Source organism: Heterodontus francisci, unplaced genomic scaffold, assembly GCF_036365525.1.
Source record: "Heterodontus francisci isolate sHetFra1 unplaced genomic scaffold, sHetFra1.hap1 HAP1_SCAFFOLD_58, whole genome shotgun sequence".
Lineage (NCBI taxonomy): Eukaryota > Metazoa > Chordata > Chondrichthyes > Heterodontiformes > Heterodontidae > Heterodontus > Heterodontus francisci.
The window spans coordinates 8,810,796-8,820,702 of record NW_027142006.1 but is presented as its reverse complement, the minus strand read 5'-3'; the positions used below and the strand labels follow the sequence as shown (position 1 = coordinate 8,820,702).

Here is a 9,907-nt window from a genome sequence, read left to right as displayed (position 1 = left end):
TGGACCAGGAGAAGGCTTGTGACAGGATATCGCACACCTTCATAATGGATGTGCTTTCCAAAATGGGGTTTGGGGAGGGAATCTGCAATTGGATCAAACTGCACTTCACAAATATCAGTAGCGCTGTCTCAATCAATGGGTGGGAATCAGAAAGTTTTCCGATCCAATCTGGAGTCAGACAGGGCTGTCCTCTCTCCCCGGTCTTGTTTGTTTGCTGTTTGAACCCTTTGCTAAGTATATTAGGAAGGATGTGAACATAAGAGGGGTGACAATCCCAGGCAGCAGAGCCACTCAGGTTAAAACCTCCCTGTACATGGATGACGTCGTCGTCTTCTGCTTGGACCCGCTGTCTGTGTGCATCTGCAACCAGTTCGAACTGGCCTCAGGGGCCAGAGTTAACCAGGGCAAGAGCGAGGCCATGTTCTTTGGGAACTGGGCTGACCAATTCTTTGTCCCCTTCACCATTAGGTCACAGTACCTGAAGATGCTGGGGATATGGTTCGGAAGGGCTGGGGCGTGCACCAAAACCTGGGAGGAGTGAGTAGCCAGGGTACAACATAAGCTGAGCATGTGGGAGCAGCGATCTCTCTCCAATATGGGTAAGAACCTGGTCATCAGATGCGAGGTGCTCACGTTGTTGCTGTATGTGGCGCAGGTCTAGCCCATACCCCACTCCTGCGCTCTGGTGGTCACCCAAGTCATTTTCCACTTCATCTGGGGATGCAAAATGGACCGGGTCCGGAGGGACACGATGTTCAAACCTCTGGATAAGGGCGGGAAAAATGTACCCAACGTTGCCCTCATCCTGATGACTACCATCGTGTGCGGCGGCATCGAGCTGTGTGTAGATCCCCAGTACGCAAACACCAAGTGTCACTATGTGCTGAGGTTCTATCTGTACCCGATGTTGAGAAGGATGGACTTCGTCACATTGCCGCGGAACGCTCCATCCTGTTGGGCCGTGCCGTACCACCTATCCTTCGTGGGAAAATTTCTGCAGAAAAACACCTTTGACCACCAACCCATCAGGCAGTGGTCTGCATGGAATGTCCACAAGGCCCTACGGGAAAAGGAGATGGTGGATCCTGTTGGATGGTTCCCCAAGCAGACTGCCAAAGTCATTAGACAGAATGCCTCATCACCAGAACTTTCAAACAAGCACCAAGGTGTAGCTTGGCTGGTGGTGAGAAGAGCCCTCCCCGTCAGATCCTTCCTGCACGCCCGAAGTCTCACACCCTTCGCACAATGCCCTTGAGGTGGCTGCGGTGGGGAAGAGACGGTTGCCCACCTCCTTCTGGAATGTGTCTTTGCAAAGCAGGTGCGAAAAGAGATGCAGTGGTTTTTGTCGAGGTTCATCCCAAGCAGCTCTGTAACACAGGAGTCTGTGCTGTATTGGCTGTTCCCAGGGACATACACAGAGATAAACATCAACTGCTGCTGGAGGACTATCAATTTGGTCTGCCCCACGAAACTTGCTGGTCTTCCAGCACAAAGAGTTGTCCACGACCGAATGTTGCAGACTGGCACATTCCAAGGTCCAAGACTACGTGCTGAGGGACGTACTAAAGCTTGGGGCAGCCGCAGCAAAGGCTCAATGGGGAAACACCACTGTGTAAGGTCCCCCCACCAAGCTGAACTGCAGGGCTGGATCCATAGAAAACCCCTCGAACTTTATCGGGAAAATATTTGTTTGCTGTAAAATGTACATGGTACGTAAAATGAAATGGAAGGGTTGTGAGGCAATTCACTCCTGTATTGAAGGAAACTGATCTCCTTTGCACTCTTTGTATTGTCTGACTCGATGATGTTTGGAACTGTTCTGTATTGTTTTTTCTTACAGACTTTTATGAATAAAGTATATTTTGGAAATAAAAAAAGTCAGGAAGAGGAAAGACCAGCGGGAAAGCTCAGTCCAAGGCCAAGTCTCACTCCTCCCGGGCTGGACTGGAGTTCCCAGTGGGCCGTGTACACAGGCTCCTGAGAAAGGGCAACTATGCTGAGCCTGTGGGTGCTGGCTGCTGTGCTCGAGTATCTAACCACTGAAATCCTCGAGCTGGCCGGTAACGCGGCCCGGGACAACAAGAAGATCCGCCTCATCCCCCGACACCTGCAACTGACCGTCCGCGACAACGCGGAGCTCAACAAGCTGCTGGGAGGGGTGACCATTGCACAGGGCGGGGTGCTGGCTAATATCCAGGCCGTGCTGCTGCCCAAAAAAACCAGCGCTCAGAGCTCCCAGAAAAAGTAAAGCGGCCAAAATGTCATCTAATAAGCCAAAGGCTCTTTTCTGAGCCACCCACAGTCTCTGTGAAAGGGCTGATTACTGTCTAATTCCAAAACATTTGTAACAGGAATGGCAACTATTTAAAATGTTTAAGCAACTATTTCAGTGACTTCTCACTGTCTCCCTGAAGCCTGTGTGAAGGGGAATTACCAATTGTCCATAATTTATTAATTCCAAAGGATGTAGGTGCTTTGGAGAGGGTGCAGAGGAGGTTCACCAGGATGTTGCCTGGTATGGAGGGCGCTAGCTATGAAGAGAGGTTGAGTAGATTAGGATTATTTTCATTCGAAAGACGGAGGTTGAGGGGGGACCTGATTGAGGTGTACAAAATCGTGACATGTATAGACAGGGTGGATAGCAAGAAGCTTTTTCCCAGAGTGGGGGATTCAATTACTCGGGGTCACGAGTTCAAAGTGAGAGGGGAAAGGTTTAGGGGGGATATGCGTGGAAAGTTCTTTACGCAGAGGGTGGTGGGTGCCTGGAACGCGTTGCCAGCGGAGGTGGTAGACGCGGGCACGATAGCGTTTTTTAAGATGTATCTAGACAGATACATGAATGGGCAGGAAGCAAAGAGATACAGACCCTTAGAAAATAGGCGACATGTTAAGAAAGAGGATCTGGATCGGCGCAGCCTTGGAGGGCCGAAGGGCCTGTTCCTGTTCTGTAATTTTCTTTGTTCTTCGTTCTTTGTTCCACACGGAGTTTGAGTTACTTGTCCCATTATAGATTGCTGAACAGAGTTGTTTCCCGCCAGTTCGAACAGTTGACAACAATTGACAAATTAAATCTGCTTGTGAAATAGCGCCCGGAATTTGTGACAGTAAAAGTGGAATATGGAAACAGGTTTTTAACTTGTTACTGGACTTTTTTTTATTATTTCCAAAATATGCATTATTCATAAAAATCTGTAAAAAGTACATGACTAAACAGTTCTAAACAGCACCAAGTCGAAAATTACAAACAGTGCAAAGGAGGTCAGTTTCCTTCATTGCAGGAGTGAGCTGCCTCACAACCCTTCCATTTCATTTTCCATGCCATATACATTTTACAGCAAACGAAAATTTTCCTGATACATTTCGAGGGGTTTTCCATCGACCCAGCCCATCCGTTCAACTTGGTGGGGGGACCTTACACAGTGGTCTTTTCCCATTGAACATTTGCTGCGGCTGCCCCAAGCTTTAGTGCGTCCCTCAGCACATCGTCCTGGACCTTGGAATGTGCCAGTCTGCAACATTCGGTCGTGGACAACTCTTTGTGCTGGAAGACCAGCATGTTTCGGGCAGAACAACGGGTGTCTTTCACCGAATTGATAGTCCTCCAGCAGCAGTTGATGTTTATCTCAGTGTGCGTCCCTGGGAACAGCCCGTAGAGCACAGACTCCTGTGTTACAGAGCTGCTTGAGATGAAGTTCGACAAAAACCACTGCATCTCTTTCCACACCTGCTTTGCAAAGACAAATTCCAGAAGGAGGTGGGCAACCATCTCTTCCCCACCACAGTCACCTCGAGGGTGTTGTGCAGAGGGGGTGAGACTTCGGGTGTGCAGGAAGGATCTGACTGGGAGGGCTCTTCTCACCACCAGCCAAGCTTCATCTTGGTGCTTGTTTGAAGGTTCTGGTGATGAGGCATTCCGCCAAATGACTTCGGTGGTCTGCTTGGGGAAGAGGATCCGCCATCTCCTTTTCCTGTAGGGCCTTGAGGACATTCTGTGCAGACCACTGGCTGATGGACCGGTGGTCAAAGGTGTTTTTCCGCAGAAACCGCTCGACGAAGGATAGGTGGAACGACACAGTCCAACTGGATGGAGCATTCCGCGGCAATGTGACAAGGCTTCGCAACACCGGGGACAGATAGAACCTCAGCACGTGGTGACACTTGGAGTTTGCGTCTACACACAGCTTGATGCAGCCACACACGAAGGTAGTCATCAGGATGAGGGTGATGTTGGGTACATTTTTCCCACCCTTATCCAGAGGTTTGAGCATCGTGTCCCTCCGGACCCGGTCCATTTTGGATCCCCAGATGAAGCGGAAAATGGCTCGGATGACCGCCACAGCGCCGGAGTGGGGTTTGGGCCAGACCTGCGCCATGAACAGCAACAACGTGAGCGCCTTGCACCTGATGACCAGGTTCTTACCCACATTGGAGAGAGATCGCTTCTCCCACATGCTCAGCTTGTGTTGTACCTTGGCTGCTCGCTCTTCCCAGATTTTGGTGCACACCCCGGCCCTTCTGAACCATATTCCCAGCACCTTCAGGTAGTCTGAGCTGACGGTGAAGGGGACAAAGGATCGGTAAGCCCTGTTCCCAAAGAACATGGCCTCTCTCTTGCCGTGGTTAACTTTGGCTCCCGAGGTCAGTTTCAACTGGTCGCAGATGCTCATCAGTCTGCACACAGACAGCGGGTCCGAGCAGAAGACCGCGACGTCATCCATGTAGAGGGAGGTTTTAACCCGAGTGCCTCCTCTGCCTGGAATTGTCACCCCTCTTCTGCTCACATTCTTCCTAATAGACTCAACAAATGGTTCAATACAGCAAACAAACAAGACAGGGGAGAGAGGATAGCCCTGTCTGACTCCAGATTGGATCGGGAAACTTTCCGATTCCCACCCATTGATTGAGACTGCGCCACTGATGTTTGTGTAGGGCAGTTTGATCCAATTGCAGATTCCCTCCGCAAACGCCATTTTGGAAACACGTCCATCATGTATGTGTGTGATATTCTGTCAAAAACCTTCTCCTGGTCCAGGCTGATGAGGCAGGTGTCCACCCTCCTGTCCCGTACATAGGCGATTGTATCCCTGAGTAGTGCGAGACTATCGGAGATCTTCCTGCCAGGCGCAGTACAGGTCTGATCAGGGTGGATCACCAACTCCAGAGCAGACTTGACTCGACTGGCTATGACTTTGGACAGAATCTTGTCGTCAACATTAAGCAGTGAGATGGGCTGCCAATTTCCAATTTCTGCCCTCTCCCCGTTCCGCTTGTCAATGAGGGTGATGATGCCTTTCCTCATGGATTCTGATATGCTGCCGGCCAGGAGCATACTCTCGTATACTTCCAGCTGGTCCAGGCAAACCCAGTCCCACAGGACACAATACAGCTCAACCGGTAAGCCATCACTTCCGGGAGTTTTATTCGTCTCGAAGGACTTGACGGCCTTTGTTAGCTCATCCCGAGTTAGCGGCTTGTCCAGTCTCTCCCTCCTGCTGTCATCTAAGACCTCTGTGATAGATGACAGGAAGGACTGGGAGGCTCTTCTGTCTGTGGGCTTCGCGTCATACAGCCCAGCATAAAAGGATTTGCTGATCCTTAGTATGTCGGACTGCGAAGATGTTACCGAGCCATCTTATTCCTTCTGGCTGCTGATAACAGAGCTCTCTCTGTGTACCTTTTGGAAGAAGTAATGCAAGCACATCTCATCCTGCTCAATCGGGTGGACTCTGGACCGGAAGATGATATTGGAGGTCTCCGTGGCAAAGAGCGAGGCCTGCTTTCTCTTCACCTCTTGGAGGTCCTCCTTGACCTCAACCCCCATCGACTGTAGCCGGAGCAGATTTTGCATACTTTTCTGGAGTCAGGACATTTCCCTCTGTCTCTCTCTCGCTCTCTGAACACCTTTTGAGGAGAAAGAACCTCTTGATGTTCTCCTTGATCGCGTCCCACCTGTGAACTGGAGACTCAGGAGGGGTTTCACGGTTCTCCAACCTTTGTAATCCCTTTTAAGTTCCTCAACGTTCTCTGGGTTTAGCAGTGTAGCATTGAGCTTCCACGTCCCTCTGCCAACCCGCTAGTCGTCCTGTAAGTGACAGTCGGCCATTACGAGGCAGTGGTTCGACAAGAACACCGGCTTGACGTCAATGGATCTGACCGTGACGGCATGGGCCACAAACAGGAAGTCAATCCTGGAATGGGCAGACCCGTCCAATCTTGAACATGTCTATCTACGCTGCACTCCGTCTGCAGGTTTGCTGAATACGTCGTGCAGTTTTGCATCTTTTACTGTTTCTATTAGGAATCTGGACATAGCGTCCAGTTTGCTGTCGTCTCTGCCAGATCGCCCAGCTGCATCGATGATGCAGTTGAAGTCACCGCCGAGGATGACTGGCCTGCACGTTGCCAGCAGCAATGGTTGATGGCAAATGTTCATCCTGGAGTTGAGTTACTAGTGGTGTACCGCAAGGTTCTGTTTTGGGGCCACTGCTGTTTGTCATTTTTATAAATGACCTGGATGAGGGTGTAGAAGGGTGGGTTAGTAAATTTGCGGATGACACGAAGTCGGTGGAGTTGTGGATATTGTCGAAGGGTGTTGTAGGGTACAGAGGGACATAGATAGGCTGCAGAGCTGGGCTGAGAGATGGCAAATGGAGTTTAATGCGGAGAAGTGTGAGGTGATTCACTTTGGAAGAAGTAACAGCAATGCAGAGTACTGGGCTAATGGGAAGATTCTTGGTAGTGTAGATGTACAGAGAGATCTTGGTGTCCAGGTACATAAATCCCTGAAGGTTGCTATCCAGGTTAATAGGGCTGTTAAGAAGGCATATGGTGTGTTCGCTTTTATTAGTAGGGGGATCGAGTTTCGGAGCCACGAGGTCATGATGCAGCTGTACAAAATTCTGGTGAGGCCGCACCTTGAGTATTGCGTGCAGTTCTGGTCACCGCATTATCGGAAGGATGTGGAAGCTTTGGAAAGGGTGCAGAGGAGATTTACTAGGATGTTGCCTGGTATGGAAGGAAGGTCTTACGAGGAAAGGCTGAGGGACTTGGGGTTGTTTTCGTTAGAGAGAAGGAGGAGGAGAGGTGACTTAATAGAGACATCCAAGATAATCAGAGGGTTAGATAGGGTGGATATTGAAAGTCTTTTTCCTCGGATGATGATGGCAAACACGAGGGGACATAGCTTTAAGTTGAGGGGTGAAAGATATAGGACAGATGTCAGAGGTAGTTTCTTTACGCAGAGAGTAGTAGGGGCGTGGAACGCCCTGTCTGCAACAATAGTAGACTCGCCAACTTTAAGGGCATTTAAGTGGTCATTGGATAGACATATGGATGAAAATGGAATAGTGTAGGTCAGATGGTCGGCGCAACATCGAGGGCCAAAGGGCCTGTACTGCGCTGTAATGTTCTAGTTCTAATTCTAATTCTAATTCTAAAGACGGTCAACCGTTCGCTGCATTGAAACGGGGCGTACATGCTGATCAACCAGAGCGAAGCATTGTTGTACATTACATCTGCGATGAGGAGGCGACTGCCCACCACCTCCTTAACTTCGGAGATGCTGAAGTTACCTCCCCGCAGCAGAAGACCCAGGCCGGAGGAATGGCAATCATTACCCCCTGACCAGATCGATGGCCCGTGGGACCACCATTGCGACCACTGCCTGTCGGTGCTGAGATGTGGTATTCCACACTCCTGCAGAAACAGGGGGTCGGCTTTGACCTTGGCGAGGTAATCCATCGCATAGTGGATTTAATGCTGCGCACATTAATTGAAGCAATCCTTATACCCATTTTTTTAAAGTTAGTTGCTGCTTCCCATACCATTTGTCCTTGCTAGTCCCAGTCCTTCAGGATGTTCCTGTATACCCATAGTGTACGCAAGCTGTTTCACACTCGTTGGGCTCAGAAACCCCTCCTGGTTTTTCATGCAGGGTTTCTTCCACTGAGGTGACATCGGTGGGGGGGCGGGGGTCTTGTTGGCAGCAGGGATTGGGCTGTTCTCTGCTGTTCCCCTCTGTTCCTCCTCGAAAACATCACTGCTGCCGGCTTCCCAGAGCTGAAGTGCGCCAGACGTGTCTTTGCTCTCAGTGTCCCAGAGCTGGGATGTGTTGCCCATGTCGCTAGGTGTGGCGCTTTGGGTTTGGGGCTTGACAGGCCCATCACAGCTTCCAGTGCCCGGGGGCTGGGGGGTTTTATCTTCCAGCTCCTTTTGAGTTCTGCCGCTTCTTTTGAAGGTGCTGTCGCTCCGGCACTTCCTCATCCAGTGAAGAGGAGCTGCTGTAGTCTGTCTCAGACGGTAGCCTCCTCTTGCCACTGGTTTGGGTGGTGGCCTGTTCCGCTTTTGGATGTCTTTTCTTTGTGGTTTTCCTTTGGACAAACTGCCACTGATCTGTTTGTCCATCTGCTGCCTCCTCCTCCATTGATTCTGTCTGTGGAGGAGGGGTTTCCGGGTGCAGGTTAGGTGCCGGGTTGCTGGTTTCAGTTGCCTTCCCTTTCTTCTCCTTCTCAGGTAGAAGTTCCTCACTGCAGAGAAGGTTGCTTGTCTCCTTTCCAACACCGGACGCCTTCGTCGAACCTTCTCCCGGCCTTTCCTTGGACCTTGCCGCCTGAGCATAACTGAGGCAGCGTTTGGGGCAGGTTTTGTAGAGATGGCCTGCCGCACCGCACAGGTTGCAACACTTACTCTGCTTACAGTCCTTGGTCTGATGGCCTTCCTTCTTGCAGTTCTTGCAGACAACCGTGCTGCAGTTAGCTGCCACGTGACCAGATTTGCCACAGGTGCTACAAACTTTGGGCTGCCCAGCGTAGACCAAGAAGCCTCGACTTCCCCTGATAGCGAAGCTGGAGGGAGGGTGGATGATGGCTCCATTGGCATCGACCGTCAAGGTCACCTTGACTTGCCGCTTATTGGTCCAAATCCCAAAGGGGTCTTTGACATCAGTGCTGGCCACCTCGATGTACCTGGCGAGAAAGGTGAGTACATCCACCACAGGAACATGGGGGTTGGAGAGGTGAATTGTCACCACCCGGTCATGTTGTGACGGAAGCGTGAAGAGCGACTCCACTGGGAGGATCGACAGCGGCGCCCGGTCCCCTTTCTCCTTGAACGCCTTCAGGAACTTGATGCACCCCGCCACATTCTTGAATGTCATGTCGATATACCCACTGCTGGGGAAATCCTGCAGGCAGAAGATGTGCCTAGCTTGAAATCCACAGCAATCGATGAGGATTTTCTTGATGAAGAAGGTGCGATCGACCAGTGCATCTCCTTCCTTGTCCTTCACCACCACCCGAATGGTGTTCCGCACTCCCTGGCCTGAAGCTCAAAGATTGGTTATAGCCATTTTACTCAAAGCCTACCCAGGATCAAAAGCCACTGATCATGGTTTCTCCTCTGCCAAGTAAGTACTGATAAGAACAGATACTACACTTGATCTTAGCCAAAAGGCTGAGAAGCTCCACCACTGGCGGTCCTGCCTTCAGTTGCCTGGACCCCAAGCTACTGGACATAGATTTTCCAGGAATTCGCTTCTTCACTGCACTGAAATTGGAGGCTTTTTCGATTTAAAATATTCTGTCAGGTCGACAATTTAAGCCAATGCTTGGCTGCATTTTCTAATTCAAGGCTCTGCGATTGGTTAAGACATGTGAATAAGAAGAGGGTGACCAATCAGAAGTGGGTTCGGGTAAGCATGGGCTCAAACTGTGTGAATTCCAGGTCCCTGAATGACTGAGCTGAAACTCTGTCCAAAGTCATAGCCAGTCGAGTCAAGTCTGCTCTGGAGTTGGTGATTCACCCTGACCAGACCTGTACTGTACCCGGCAGGAAGATCTCTGATAGTCTCGTGCTACTCAGGGATACGATCGCCTATGTACGGGACAGGAGGGTGGACACCTGCCTCATC

At 50.6% G+C, this 9,907-nt stretch overlaps 1 pseudogene; it reads right to left on the bottom strand.

Moving 5' to 3' along the window:
- Nucleotides 1-9,327: 9,327 nt before the first annotated feature.
- Nucleotides 9,328-9,462, bottom strand: LOC137365913 (U2 spliceosomal RNA; annotated as a pseudogene).
- Between the last annotated feature and the right edge of the window lie 445 nt (nt 9,463-9,907).